The sequence below is a fragment of the Myotis yumanensis genome, unplaced genomic scaffold (assembly GCF_028538775.1).
Source record: "Myotis yumanensis isolate MYYU_CA2020_CCGP unplaced genomic scaffold, mMyoYum1.0.hap1 SCAF_16, whole genome shotgun sequence".
Lineage (NCBI taxonomy): Eukaryota > Metazoa > Chordata > Mammalia > Chiroptera > Vespertilionidae > Myotis > Myotis yumanensis.
Genome location: NW_027223767.1, coordinates 3772359 through 3785742, shown reverse-complemented (window position 1 = coordinate 3785742; position 13384 = coordinate 3772359). Strand labels below are relative to the sequence as shown.

Genomic DNA, 13384 nt, shown 5'->3' with positions numbered 1-13384 from the left:
GGGTTAAGTAGCTTATTGTTAATTTTTCTTGTGTTTTTGAGGTAGGCCTTTAGTGCTATGAACTTCCCTCTCAGGACTGCTTTTGCTGTGTCCCAGAGATTTGGGGTTGTTGTGTGTTCGTTTTCATTTGTTTCCAGGAAGTTTAATTGGTTTTTTTTTAGACATTAAAAAATAATACATACTTTTTTAATTTCAGAGAGGAAGGGAGAGGGAGAGAGAGATAAAAACATCAATGATGAGAGAGAATTATTGACCGGCTACTTCCTGCACACCTCCACTGAGCTCAAGCCCTCAACCCATGCATGTGACTGGGAAACAAACTGCAAACTCCTGGCTCATAGGTCAATGCTCAGCCACTGAGCCACACCGGCCGGGCCCATCTTAATGTTTTTTAAGTGTACAGTTCAATAGTGTTAAGTGCATTCACATTGTGCATCCAATTTCCAGAACTGGTTGTCTTGCAAAACTTAACTTCTGCAAGTTACCCATTAAACAACAAGTTAGAATCTACATTTTTAAAGGAAGCAAGATTTAGAAAGATAGACGGGAGAAGTAACTATGAACAGGTATGGTCACATGCTAATGGCAGGCGAATTGGATACTTGTGATGGAAGAAGTAATAGAAGAGAGCAGAAAAGTATGTTGAAGTCAGACTGTGGACTGTCCTAGATATTAGGCTCAGGAATTTGGCCTTCATTTTACAGGTATTGGGATCCCTGAACAGCTTTGAACAGGATAAAGAAAGCCTGGCCTGTTATGCACTCTTTTTTTTCTTTTCTAAGTTAAGTGTTTATATATATATATATATATATATATTTTAAAATCTTTATCGTTGAAAGTATTACATAGGTCCTCCTTTCCCCCACATTAATCTCTTCCAGCCACTCCCAGCCCCACAGCCCCCTGTTGAATACTCTTTTGACTGGTTTCCTGCCTCACTCGGTGCTTCACATTGCTTCCTGCATGCTACAGTCATTAGCTTTCCTACAGCAGTCCTTTCATCACCAAATAGAGTATATACATCATGGCAAATCTTAATAAATATTTGCTCTTTGCTCTAGGAAAATCAATTGAAATGATTGCGAGGTAGACTAGATAAGGGGAAAAGAGACGAGAGGAAATTCAGTAGTTCCCCCTGTCCATGGTTTGGCTCTCAGTGGTTTGTTACTCACGGTTAACCATAGTACCAAAGTCTTAAATGGAAAATTCCACCTTTCTTCCTCCCATCATGTTGGCATGTATCATCTTATCAGAAGTAGGGAGAGTACAGTGCAATAGGGTATTTTTAGAAAGACCACATTTACATAAAATTTATTACTGTATCTATCTATATATATAAAAGCCTAAGCGACTGTTAGGACTGGATGACTGGCCGGTAGCTATGACACACATTGACCACCAGGGGGCAGATGCTCTCACAGCCAACCTCCCATAGTCCCTCCCCTACCCGCCAGCTGGCCCTGATTGTCCCCGATCGCTGGCCAGGCCAAGGGACCCCACCTGCGCACAAATTTGTGCACCAGGCCTCTAGTATTGTTATAATTTTCTGCTTTATTATTGGTTATTGTTAATCTCTTACTGTGCCTGATTTGTAAATTAACCTTTATCATAGATGTGTATGTACAGGAAAAGGTTTGGTGTTCTTCAGTTTCAGGCATCCACTGGGGTATTAATCATCTCCCCTGCAGATAAGGGGGGACAGTTGTACACATGGACTGGGGTTCTGTGTGGTCACCATCTCTGCCAAGTCATTGACAGCCTGTTGACAGACACCTTGTTCTGACTAAGGTGAAAGGAGTTGATAAGTTATACAGGTAAAACATGAGTATATTATACAGTGAATGTTCCCTCTGGTATATCATACCTCCCTTGTTAATTGCAATATTATGTAAAAATACAAATTTTATTTATCTTTAAAAATTAAAAAAATGTTTTGATTGATTTCAGAGAGAGGAAGGTAGAGGGAGAGAGAGATAGAAATATCCGCCCCCTACTGGGGATCAAGCCTGAAGCCCTGGGCATGTGCCCTAACTGGGAATTGAACTGTGACCTCCTAGTTCATGGGTCGATGCTCAACCAACTGAGCCACTCCAGCCGGGCAATTTTGTGTCTCTTTTAAAAACATAAATTACATCACTTTACACCTTTTGTTCTCACAACTTTCATTTTTGTTTAGAAACCTCAGTAGATATATCTTCATTATTAGCTGTTACATAGAATTGCATAGTATGGGTATAATTCATTTAAGCTTTTTTTTTTCATGGAAATTGGGATTTCTAGTTTTTGCTTTACAATGAGTGTTAATGAACATTATTTTACATGCCTCTTTACACATGTATTCTTTGAGGATATAGAAGTGAAATTATTGGATTGAAGATATGCATATTTTAAATATTAAAAATATTGCTAAGTTGCCCTTGAAGTGTATGCTAGCCTCTAAAATATCCATCTGCCCTGCACATAGCAGAGTGCCCTCACTATCACCTGATGTTATTAGTCTTTTTTTTTCTTTAAAAACAATTTATTCATTTTCCGATCACAAGGTACAGGACCGTGCAAGTGCGATGCCTGAGACGCTGTGGCTGCCGTCCTGTCTGTGCATCTGTAAATCCCTCTGTGCAATACCAGGTCCCTCCTGCCCCCAGCAGTTGCTGCATCCTAACAGCTGCAGTCTAGTATCGTGTGGGAAGTTTAAAGAGTTTTCCAGCTTGTAAATGCTGAAAGGGAACTAGCTGTTCCAGGTGCTCATTTCCTAAAACTCTGAGTAGGTCACAGGCAAATCATGCCCAACTGACAGGGCCATGTAAAGCTTTTAAAAGGCCTTTCTTTAAACAGCAGTGACTAAGGCCCCTTCCGTGTCCCCAGCCTTCTAAGGCCCAAGGCAAGGTGCCTGTGGCCCCGGAACAGCCCCTGGGCGTCCCCCCATCCTAGGGGGCGATGGAGGAAGGGCAGGCCAAGCATGAGGAATAACAGTCAGTGTTATTGGGCTCAGACCAGGAGTCCATGGGTCTTGAGGACCGCTGTGAATTTGTTGATTTTCTTCTCCTCGTTCTTTTCGGCCTGTTTCCGTAGCCTCACGAGCTGCTTTCTCTTGCGGTGATGGACCTTGGCCTTCTCCTTCCTCTTCTCCTCCAGAGGGGCTGTGCCGGCCTGGTATTCCAGCCACCCTGGTAGCCAGGCGCCCCAGGCAGGCAGACTCCCGGGCAGGCTGCAGACGCACAACCTTGAGGGCGGCGGGAACCCCATTTGCTTTTCCTTGTCATAGGGCGGTGGGATCCTGTCAGACACCTGGAGGCGGCCCAAGGCGGCCTGGCCGCTGGTCTTGTGGGGCAGCCTCACTCGGCCGCCAGAAGATGCGGCTGGTGGCTCGGGAGTGCTAAGGGCCACGGGATGGGTTGGTGTTTATCTGTTTGCAGAGGAAGGCCAGGTACTTCAACTTGTTTCTGTAGAGATTGCCAGAAATGTGATGCCCTCACAGAGCACAACCACCACCTTGCCGCCCAGCAGTACCTGCTTGGCCACGATGGCCGCCAGGCGGCCCAGGAGATGGCCTCGGCCATCAAGCACCAGGCCCTGCCCTCCGCCATCCTCGGCAGCCACCTGGGCTATTAGTCTTTTTAATTGTGACCAGTCTGTTGGGCAAAATGTTTCATTTTTTAAGTATCCATTTTCCAGATTACCTGTGAGATTGAGCATTTTTTAATGCTTTTTGGCCATTTTAATTTCCTTGTTCTGTCAGTTGCTTGATCATGTCCTTTTCCCATTTTTCTTTGGGGCTGTTTTTAATCTGAATCTGCCAGTTAAAAAATATTAGTAAAACATCAATGAGAGAGAATCATTGATTGGTGCCTCCTGCACGCCCCCTACTGGGGATCTAACTTGCAATCCTGGTTCATGGGTTGATGCTTAACCACTGAGCCACACCAGGCAAGAATAGACTTTTTATTTCCAGTACTCCCCTGAGGATATGTTTTTGAGAGAGAGAAAGAGAGAGAGAGAAAGGGAAACACCAATGTGAGAGAGAAATATGGATCGGTTGTCTGCCATATGTGCGGTGACCGGACACCAAACCCACAGCCTAGGTATGTGCCTTAACCGGGAATTGAGCCTTCAACCTTTTGGTGTGTGGGACAACCTTCCAACCAACTGAGCTATCTGGCCAAGGCTAGACTTCTTTATTCTTATTTATTGATTTGAGAGAGAAATGTTGATTTGTTGTTCTACTTATTTATGCATTCATCGGTTGATTCTTGTATGTGCCCCGACTGGGGATTGAACCCACAACCTTATGTTTCGGGACGACGCTCTAACCAACTGAGCTACGAGCCCAGGGCTGAGAATAGGTTTTTTATGAAACTGAACTTTATCATCTCGGAAAGCGACATGTCTCACCACTTTGATTTGTTCTTTTATGCTCTTCAGGTAAGTTTCATGCCATTTTCCATGTAGAAGCAGTGTAAATGGCGCATTGTGTGTTGGCTTTATTCCTGGCTAGCTTTTCTTTGTTGCTTTTATGAATGGAATCTTCTCTTACAATTTGCAGTTGGTATTGCTGATGGAGAGGAATTCTGTTGTGCCTGGTGTGTTAAACTTTTATCCGGCCACTTGTTGAATTTCCAGTGACTTTCTAAGCGAGTCTGTTGAAAGTGTCCCTTGGCAGTGAGGCCGCTAGCAGAAGTTGGAACAGCTATTGGGCCCCTGAGTGGAACCTGTCCTAGCTTGAGCTCCTTAGCCATCCTTAGAGGTTGGTATTTTCCCACTTGTTTCAGCGGAAGCCAAGGTTTGGTACCAGCCAGGAGGACTTGGAATCAGACGCCATCCATAGCAGCCTGGCACGTTTGGAGCGAGCTCTCAGCTGGAGAGCACTCGGCTGGCGGCCACCCTCACAGAGCACTTTCCCTTCCTTTTGGTCCCTTGGCCAGGACCCGCCTCACTCCTTGTTCCTGTCATGCCCTCTCCAGGGATGTAAGGGGGCTTGCTACAACTTTGTTTCTATTTTCTGATTTCATAAAGGAAGGGAACAATTCTGAAGCTGCAAGAACTTCCCAAGGTCGCATTCCACTAGCTGTCGTTAGTGGAAATCCCGCCCTGGGACTCTCTCAGAGCCTTTCCTGAAATCACCTCCACTTCTCTAAAGCGCACGGCACTAGGACCAGTGCTTGCTTTTGTGGCTGATGACGAGCTCACGGAGGATCTGTCATCCCCTGCGCCTCCTGGTCTCTGTCCCTCTCGGGCAGGAAGAGCAGCCTGGGCAGCAGGGACTGCAGTCGCTCCAGCTCAGGCTGAGTGTGGGTTCCTGGAGAGCACGCTGGCTGTTTCCTGGGGTTTCCCAAAGCAGCAGGAGAAATAAAACTGAATTCTGAGCTCGTAGGCTCTGATTAACTCTTTAAATATACTAGGATTCTTTTCCGTACCTCTTGCCTCTTCCAAACTCCTCAGACCTTGCCCCAAGGCTCACCTAATTAGACCAGGTGTCTTCAGCTTCTAATTACTGTTGACTTCACTTCCATGTGGATTTTCCTTTTAAGAATATCAGCCTGGGACTGGAGCCCAGAGGCGGGAGGAAGAGTGAGAAGAATCGGCCTTGACCAAGACTTAACACCAACCAAACTATGTTTTCGTTCCCCAAACTCTTGTGGTCCAAGAAAATAAACACTGCATCCTGGTCAGCCTGTCTCTGTAAGGTTTGGCTGCTTCACTGTTCACAGAATTCACTGACGTCACCTGCTCTCTGCACCAGCTAACCTCGCTGCTTTTCTTCGCTGACCAGCTCGCCTGGTGTCCCCAGGTCAGATGTGCTTCTTCCAGGAGATGCTCAAGATGATCCACTGATACATAGGAAGAAACTGTTAGAGTTTCTGTTTGTCCTTTAACTTTTTATTTTTTGTGTATGCTTTATAATGTGTGTGTGAGCACTTAGGACAGATGTATTATTGCAAAATCAAAATCAGGAGATTCTTGCTCTGGCTTTTTGATTCTGTTTTCCCCGGTGGGTGCTGCCATCAAACATCTGTCTATGCACCTTTGTACTGAGGATAAATGCGTGCACGCAGAATTGCAGAGTCAAGGGACATGTGCGTTTCATTCTTTTTGACACAATGATTTCCAGAAGATTCGCCATCTTATGTTTCCTCCATTAGTATAGCACATATGTGTCCATTCCCTCACCTGAAGAATTATTTTTATAGAAGTCTTTGCAAATTAGATGAGTGAAAATGGCATTTTCATTTAATTTGTGTTCCTTTAATTAGCAGTGTGGTTTATTTTCACACTGAGTGAGCGTGTGTGTGTGTGTGTGTGTCTGTGAAGAGAGTGAGGGAGGGGAGAGAACTCTGCAGTCTTCTGTTTCCTCACCGCCGAAGTCCTCAGGACACCTCTCCCTCTCTAGGTCCGTCACCACCTTCATTGTTGCTTTAATTTGCATGCCCTGGTTGCTACAGAAGTTAAATAGTTCTTCGTACTTATTGGCCATTTGGATGTCCTCTTTTGTGAATTTTCATCTTTAATCCATTTTTCTTTGGGGATGTTTTCTTATCAATTTTATATACAGTATTAGGGATATTACATCTATAATATCTGTTGCAACACTTAGAAAACTTGTGACATATTTGTCTCTTTCTTTTTTTAATATATTTTATTGATTTTTTACAGAGAGGAAGGGAGAGGGATAGAGAGTTAGAAACATCAATGAGAGAGAAACATCGATCAGCTGCCTCCTACACATCTCCTACGGGGGATAAGCCCGCAACCAAGGTACATGCCCTTGACCGGAATCGAACCCGGGACCTTTCAGTCCACAGGCCAATGCTCTATCCACTGAGCCAAACCAGTTAGGGCTTGTCTCTTTCTTTATATCTTATGGGTTTCTAGCCTGGCTTGGTAAGGTCTGTCCCACTCCAAAGTACATATGCTTTTAGTTTCCCAGATTTCTTAATGATATATATTTTTAAATGTTTATTGATTCTATTTATTCATGTTTGTTAATTCTCACTGGAGGATATTTTTCCCATTGATTTTTTTAGAGAGAGTTGAAGGGAGGGAGGGAGAGAGAGAAAGAGAGAGAAACATCAATGTGAGAGAGACACATTGATTGGTTGCCTCCTGATGGGCCTGGGATCAAACTTGAAACCCAGGTACATGCCCTTGACTGGGAATTGAACCTGCAATCCTTCAGTCCTTGGGCCAATGCTCTAACCACTTAGAAACACTGGCCAGGGCTACTTACTGATTTTGGAGGAGAAGGGGGAGGGGGACGAACGGTAATGGGGAGGAGGAGGAGGAGGAGGAAAGAAGAAGAAGAAGAAGAAGAGAGAAACATCGATTTATTATTACTTGCTGATGCATTAATTGGTTGCTTCTTGGATGTGCCCTGACCAGAGATTGAACCTGCAACTTTGGCGTATCGGGCCAACTCTCTAACAAACTGAGCTACCTGGCCAGGGTCAATAATATTTTACTTGTTTTGGTTTTTATAGGTAAATCTATAATTCATTTAGAATCATTTTTGTATTTGGTATAAGGTAGAAACTCTGTTTTCTTCCAATTTCCTGACCAACCCTTCTGAAACCATTTATTAAAATGCCACGGTTACCATACACTTCTCAGGTAATTTGGATCTGTTTCTGGATTTTCTCTTCTGTCCAACTTCTGTTTATTTCTATGCCTTTATCTTACTGTTTTGATTGCAAGGGCTTTATGTTTTAATATATATAGAAAGGCAGCTCTCGCAGATCTCACATCTCTGTCCTTTTAAAAAAATATTTTCATTGATTTTTAGGGAGAGAGGAAGGGATAGGGGAGAGAGAGAGAGAAACATCGATGTGAGAGTGGAACACTGATTGGCTGCTTCCTGCATGCTCCCCACTGGGGATCTAGCCTGCAACCCAGGCATGTACCCTGACCAGGAATCAAACTGGTGACCTCCCAGTGCATAGGACAGTGCCCAGCCAACTGAGCCACACTGGCCAGAGCACATCTCTCCTCTTTAATATTTCTGTTTTGGCTATTTTTGGACATTTCCTTTTCTAATATATTTTAAAAATAATTTTATCTAGGTTCAAAGATAATACTCCATTGAAATTCTGCCTATAATTACATTAAATCTGTATATTAACTTTGTACGCATCAGAATTAATATATATAGCATGTAGCCCTGACCAGTTTGGCTCAGTGGCTAGAGCGTCAGCCTGTGGACTGAAGAGTCCCAGGTTCGATTCCAGTCAAGGGCATGTACCTTGGTTGCAGGCACATCCCCGGTGGGGAGTGTGCAGGAGGCAGCTGATGGATGTTTCTTTCTCATGGATGTTTCTAACTCTCTATTCCTCTCCCTTCCTCTCTGTAAAAAAATCAATAAAATATATTTAAAAAATATATAGCATGTAAATATATAACTATAAATTAGAACTTATATATATATTTGATAGTCAATTTATTAACTTTGTAAGGATTTCTATATTAAATTTATCAAGGAATATTGTACAGCTCTCCATTTATTCAGGTTTTGTTTTAGGTCCTGCATCACATTGTTAATTTTTGAAATTAAAACTGGGTTAAAATACAAATATTTGTACTCTGTAATATTTACTTTGTATTTAGTGGGCTAACGTGTCAGATGAGTACTACCAGGTTCAGAGAGCTATACCACACTTATTAATTTGGGGTGGGATGAAATGCTCTAAAAATACAAATTTTAAATCCATCAGGTCTAATGTGTCTTTTAAGTCCACTATTTGCTTATTGGTTTTCTGTCTGGAAAATCTACCATTGATGTTAATGGGGTGTTAAAGTCCCCTACTATGATTTTATTACCTACTGTCGATCTCTCCCTTCATGTCCATAAGATTTGCTTTATATATTTAGGCGCTTCTATGTTGAATGCATAAATGTTTATAACAGTTATATTCTCTTGTTAGATTGATCCCTTTATCATTATGTATGTCCTTCTTTGTCTCTTGTTATAGTTTTTATTTTAAAGTCTATTTTCCCAATAAATCTAATTTTTTAAAAAGTCTATTTTGTGTGATATAAGTATTGCTACCCTGGCTGCCATGGTTCAGTGGTTAGAGTATCAGCCTTCACACCGAAGGGTGGGTGGTTTGATTCCTGGTAAAGGGCAGGTATCTGGGTTGCAGGTTCAACCCCCAGACCTGCTCGGGGCTCATGTGGGAGGCAACCAATCAATATGTCTCTCTCACATTGATGTTTCTCTCTCTCTCTCTTTCTCTCTCTTTCTGAGTCCCCCTCCAACTCCTCCTCCCCATTCCACTCTCTCTAAAAATAAATGGAAAAAATATCCTCCAGTGAGAATTAACAACAACAAAAGCATTGCTACCCCAACTGTTTTGTTTGTTTGTTTCCATTTGCATGAAATCTATTTTTCCATCCCTTTACTTACAGTCTGTGTGTGTCTTTCGATTTGATGTGGGTCTCTTATAGGCAGCATATATATAGATCTTGTTTTCTTATCCATTCAGCTACCCTATGTCTTTTGATTGGAGCATTTAATCCATTTGCATTTAAAGTGATTATTGGTAGATATGTCGTTTTTGGCATTTTATTATCCATATTTGTTTATTTTTTATGTATCAGATTTTATTATGTGTACATTAAAAATAATTTTTAAAAAACAGTTGTCATCAGCAACAATGATACTTTCTATTTCTCCATCTAAGGGTGGAACATCATCTCTCCTGGAGAAACCCATAGCTGTCCCTGGTCTGTCCATCAGGTCCGCATCCCTGGAGCTGCTCTGGAAGCTGTCGACACCCCTGCTGAAAGCCGCTATTACCCATGGCTCCCTGCCACGTGGCCATGTGGATCCTATCCACTCCCACGGTGGGTCACAGGCTCAGAGTTTCCCAGAGCTCCCAAGCCAGTTCGTCCCCATCAAGCCCGTATTACAAGAATTGTTAAAGGGACGACTTTAAGGAGAAATGAAAAGAAGAGAAAAGAAAAGGAAAGAAACATAGAGTCTACTTCCTGCCACCTGAGCTGGCGTCACCCCTTCCCAGCTCGGCCAAGGTGTGGGGAGAGTGCCAGCCAGGGTGGGCACAGGATGTAGGGAGACTTGGGATGTAGATGGGACCGTGGCAATGTGGTCTTATTTTCTGCCAGATGCTCATAAGCCCCAACCTGGCTTTTCTGCTCCACACTTATGATTTCCTTCACTTATTCAAGGTTGCTTACACAGGGGTACACGTACAACTTCATTTGTCAGTCTGGGAAACCGATTTGCTCTGTTGCCCAGGTCCAGAGCCGTGGAGCCCGTCTGCTGCTGGCAGGCCAAATGCTCAGTTGGCTCTGGCATCCAGAACACCAAATTGAGTTAGTGCCCTATGTAGAGGGCAGAGCTTCATTCACAGCCCTGCCGGAAGGAGAGGAAGACTAGCCAATGGCTCATGGGACAGGCACCTCGCCAAGTATCAGCCAAGCACAGCTAACATCTGGGTGTGTGCACCCTACCCAGCCCTCTCCCCACACCTTGGCGAGCTGGGAGGGTACAATGCCAGCTTGGGTGGTGAGTCCTAGACTCTCTTTTTTCCCCCTTTCTTCTTAAAGAAGTCCCTTTAACATTTCTTATAGTACTGGTTTGTTGGTGATGAACTCCTTTAGCTTTTTCTTGTCTGGCAAGCTCTTTATTTCTCCTTCAACTTTAAATGATAGCCTTGCTGGGTAGGGTAGTCTTGGTTGTAGGATGCCAAGTTTATCATATTGTATGTCCTTATAGTAAACTAGAACATTGTAATGTAATCTTATTTTCACACTATTTTTTAAAATTGCGATATAGTTCACATATTATAAAACTCACCCTTTAACTTGTAGAATTTAGTGGTTGGTGATTTTGCAGGTTTGGTTCCAGACCACCAAAATAAAGTGAAAATCACAATAAAGTGAGTCATACAAAATTTTTGGTTTCCCAGTGCATATAAAAATTATGTTTATAGTATATATTGTCTAAATAAACAATGTAGCCCTGGCCAGTGTTGCTCAGTTAGGTTCCATGCTCCTTCTTGCTTTTTCTGTAACTCACTTCAGTTTGAAGTTTTTTCACAGCAATTTCACCTAATCTGGCCACACGAAGTTTATCTGCTGCTGCTGCTGCTGCTGCTGCTGCTGCTGCTGCTGCTGCGAGGCTGTGGGGCTGTCGCAGGTCACCACACCGCAGCCCGCTCCCCGCGCACCTGGCGGTCACTTTTCATCAGGAGCCGGGCTCTGCAGCATCATGACTGTTTCCTCCCTCCACAGTGCAGGTCGGGTGGGAGTGACGGGAATGCTTGGAAGATGGCTGCAGGGAGGAGGGTCGTGGCTGCCGCAGCAGTGCCAGCTTCCAGGGGGAGTTGGGGGGAGCCCTCAGCCAGCCAGGGCATGCGGCTCGGGCAGCTCACTCGGCCCCTCACCGGCCTTCATTAATCCCATGCTGGTCTGCGTGAGGCGCCTGCAGAATGGAAGGCACAGGCAGCGGCTGGGAGTGGAGGGTTTGTACTGCTGGTTTGAACACCCAGAGCCTGTGGTTCTGGCTGAGCGGCTGATTTCGGCTGGTGCCTCCGGCGCTGCATGGAGGGCAACATGCAGGCCTTCGTCAGGCCCCGGGCAGCTTCTCCCACAGGAAGGGCCTGGTGAACACGAGGTCCCGGAGGTCAGCTTGGCACTCACAGGTCCCACGGGTGCCATCGGGCTTCCCCTGGGCGCACGTGGTCAACGTGTTTTCTCTGGGAATACGATAATGGTCCATCTTCAGGTGGCATTATCCCGCTCATCATAGTCAAATGTGGCCGACGGCGGTAACTGGCAAAGGCTGACGGGTCCCGATTTCACGAATAGGAGCGATGAAGGCATGCAATCCATCGCAGTTCCTCTTGATGCAGAGCTGGGCAACTGCTATGGCATATTTGAAGTCTTTCCAAGTCCACAGACCCCGCTTGATGGAGGTCGCAGTAGGGCTACTGAGAATAACTCCTGGGTTTCAGGGTCATAGGTGCTGTGGTTTCCAAGCCTCGGAGACGAGTTCCATGGCCCTCTCTGCCTGGGCACACGTGCCAATGACCTCCAAGTTCCCGGCAGCAGAAAGGAGGCTCCTCCTGCTCCAAAGCCGCCTGGTGAAGCCAGGTGGGCAGGAACATGCCCACGTGAAGATCTAAAGGCACAGGCCCACGGTGCACAAAGATTTAAGCTCCATGATTTCATCAGGGTCTGAGATGCCGAACGCCCCAATCTTCACCATGCGGCACTCCTCACAGGCGCTCAAGTCCTCAGGCTGAAGTCTGGGTCGCTCAGAAGCAGGTTCTCATCTCTTGGTGCCGGGTGCTCTCCAGCCCGTCCAAGGGTGAGGTGAGCAGCTCCGGTGAAGCTGAAGACCGCGCTCCCTGAGCAGGCCCTGAGCCATGGTGACAGCCATCGGGGTCGGTGGCGACAAAGGTCGCCCCTCATAAGAGAGAGAGAGAGAAACTTCGATTAGTTGACTCCTGTAGGTGCCCAGACAGGGGATCAAACCCGCCTTTTGGTGTACCGGATGAGGCTCCCACTGGCTGAGCCACGGGCCAGGGCTTCTCCCATTTTCCTTAAACATTGTTATAATAGCGACTGAGTTGTATCTTTCAAAACCTGTAAATAAAATAACATGGCTTTTCTTCTTAATTTGTTGATGTAATACATTATGTTGATGGATTTCCCAAAGTAGAGCCATTCTTGCATTTCTGAAATAATACCCCACTTGATCATGGAGTGGTAATTCTTTTGATGCACTGCTGGATTCAATCCTATCTAATAATAGACAAACATGGTAATTAACCATACCTTTGACATGCTTCCTATTGGCTAATCAGGGCGATATGCAAATTAACTGCCAACCAAGATGGCGGCCGGCAGCTAGGCAGCTAAAGCGAATAGGAGGCTTGCTCGCTCCAGTGAAGGAGGAAGCCAAGGTTCCCCACCTGCCGCTGCTGGGCTCTGAGCTTGCACTCTAAGCAACTATGTTGTAATTATAGAAGCTAAACAAACCCCATGCTTTCAGCCAGCAGGCCAAGCTGGAGTTGCAACAGTGTTTCAATTATAGAACCCAAACAAACCCAGATACCTGCTTTCAGCAGCCGAGGTCTCAGAGCTGGAGCTGAGCCTCAGAGCTAAAGCCGGCTCTCAGTTCCAGTGACAGCCATAGAAGGTAAATAAATCCCAGAATAAAAAAGAAAAAAGAAAAAAAGGAGCGGTTGGGAGCTTCAGTCACCCACCAGCCTGTAAACGGCCCTCAGCCTCTCACCCAGACTGGCCAGGCACCCCAGTGGGGACCCCCACCCTGAAGGGGGTGTGACCAGCTGCAAACAGCCATCAGCCCCTCATCCAGGCTGGCCAGGCACCCAAGCGGGACCCCCACCCTGATCCAGGACACCCT

The 13384-nt window shown here is 45.2% G+C and overlaps 2 pseudogenes; both read right to left on the bottom strand.

Moving 5' to 3' along the window:
* Nucleotides 1-2960: 2960 nt before the first annotated feature.
* On the bottom strand, nt 2961-6472 carry LOC138994559 (large ribosomal subunit protein uL13-like; annotated as a pseudogene).
* A 237-nt stretch (nt 6473-6709) lies between these two features.
* Nucleotides 6710-13036, bottom strand: LOC138993845 (H(+)/Cl(-) exchange transporter 5-like; annotated as a pseudogene).
* Nucleotides 13037-13384: the final 348 nt, after the last annotated feature.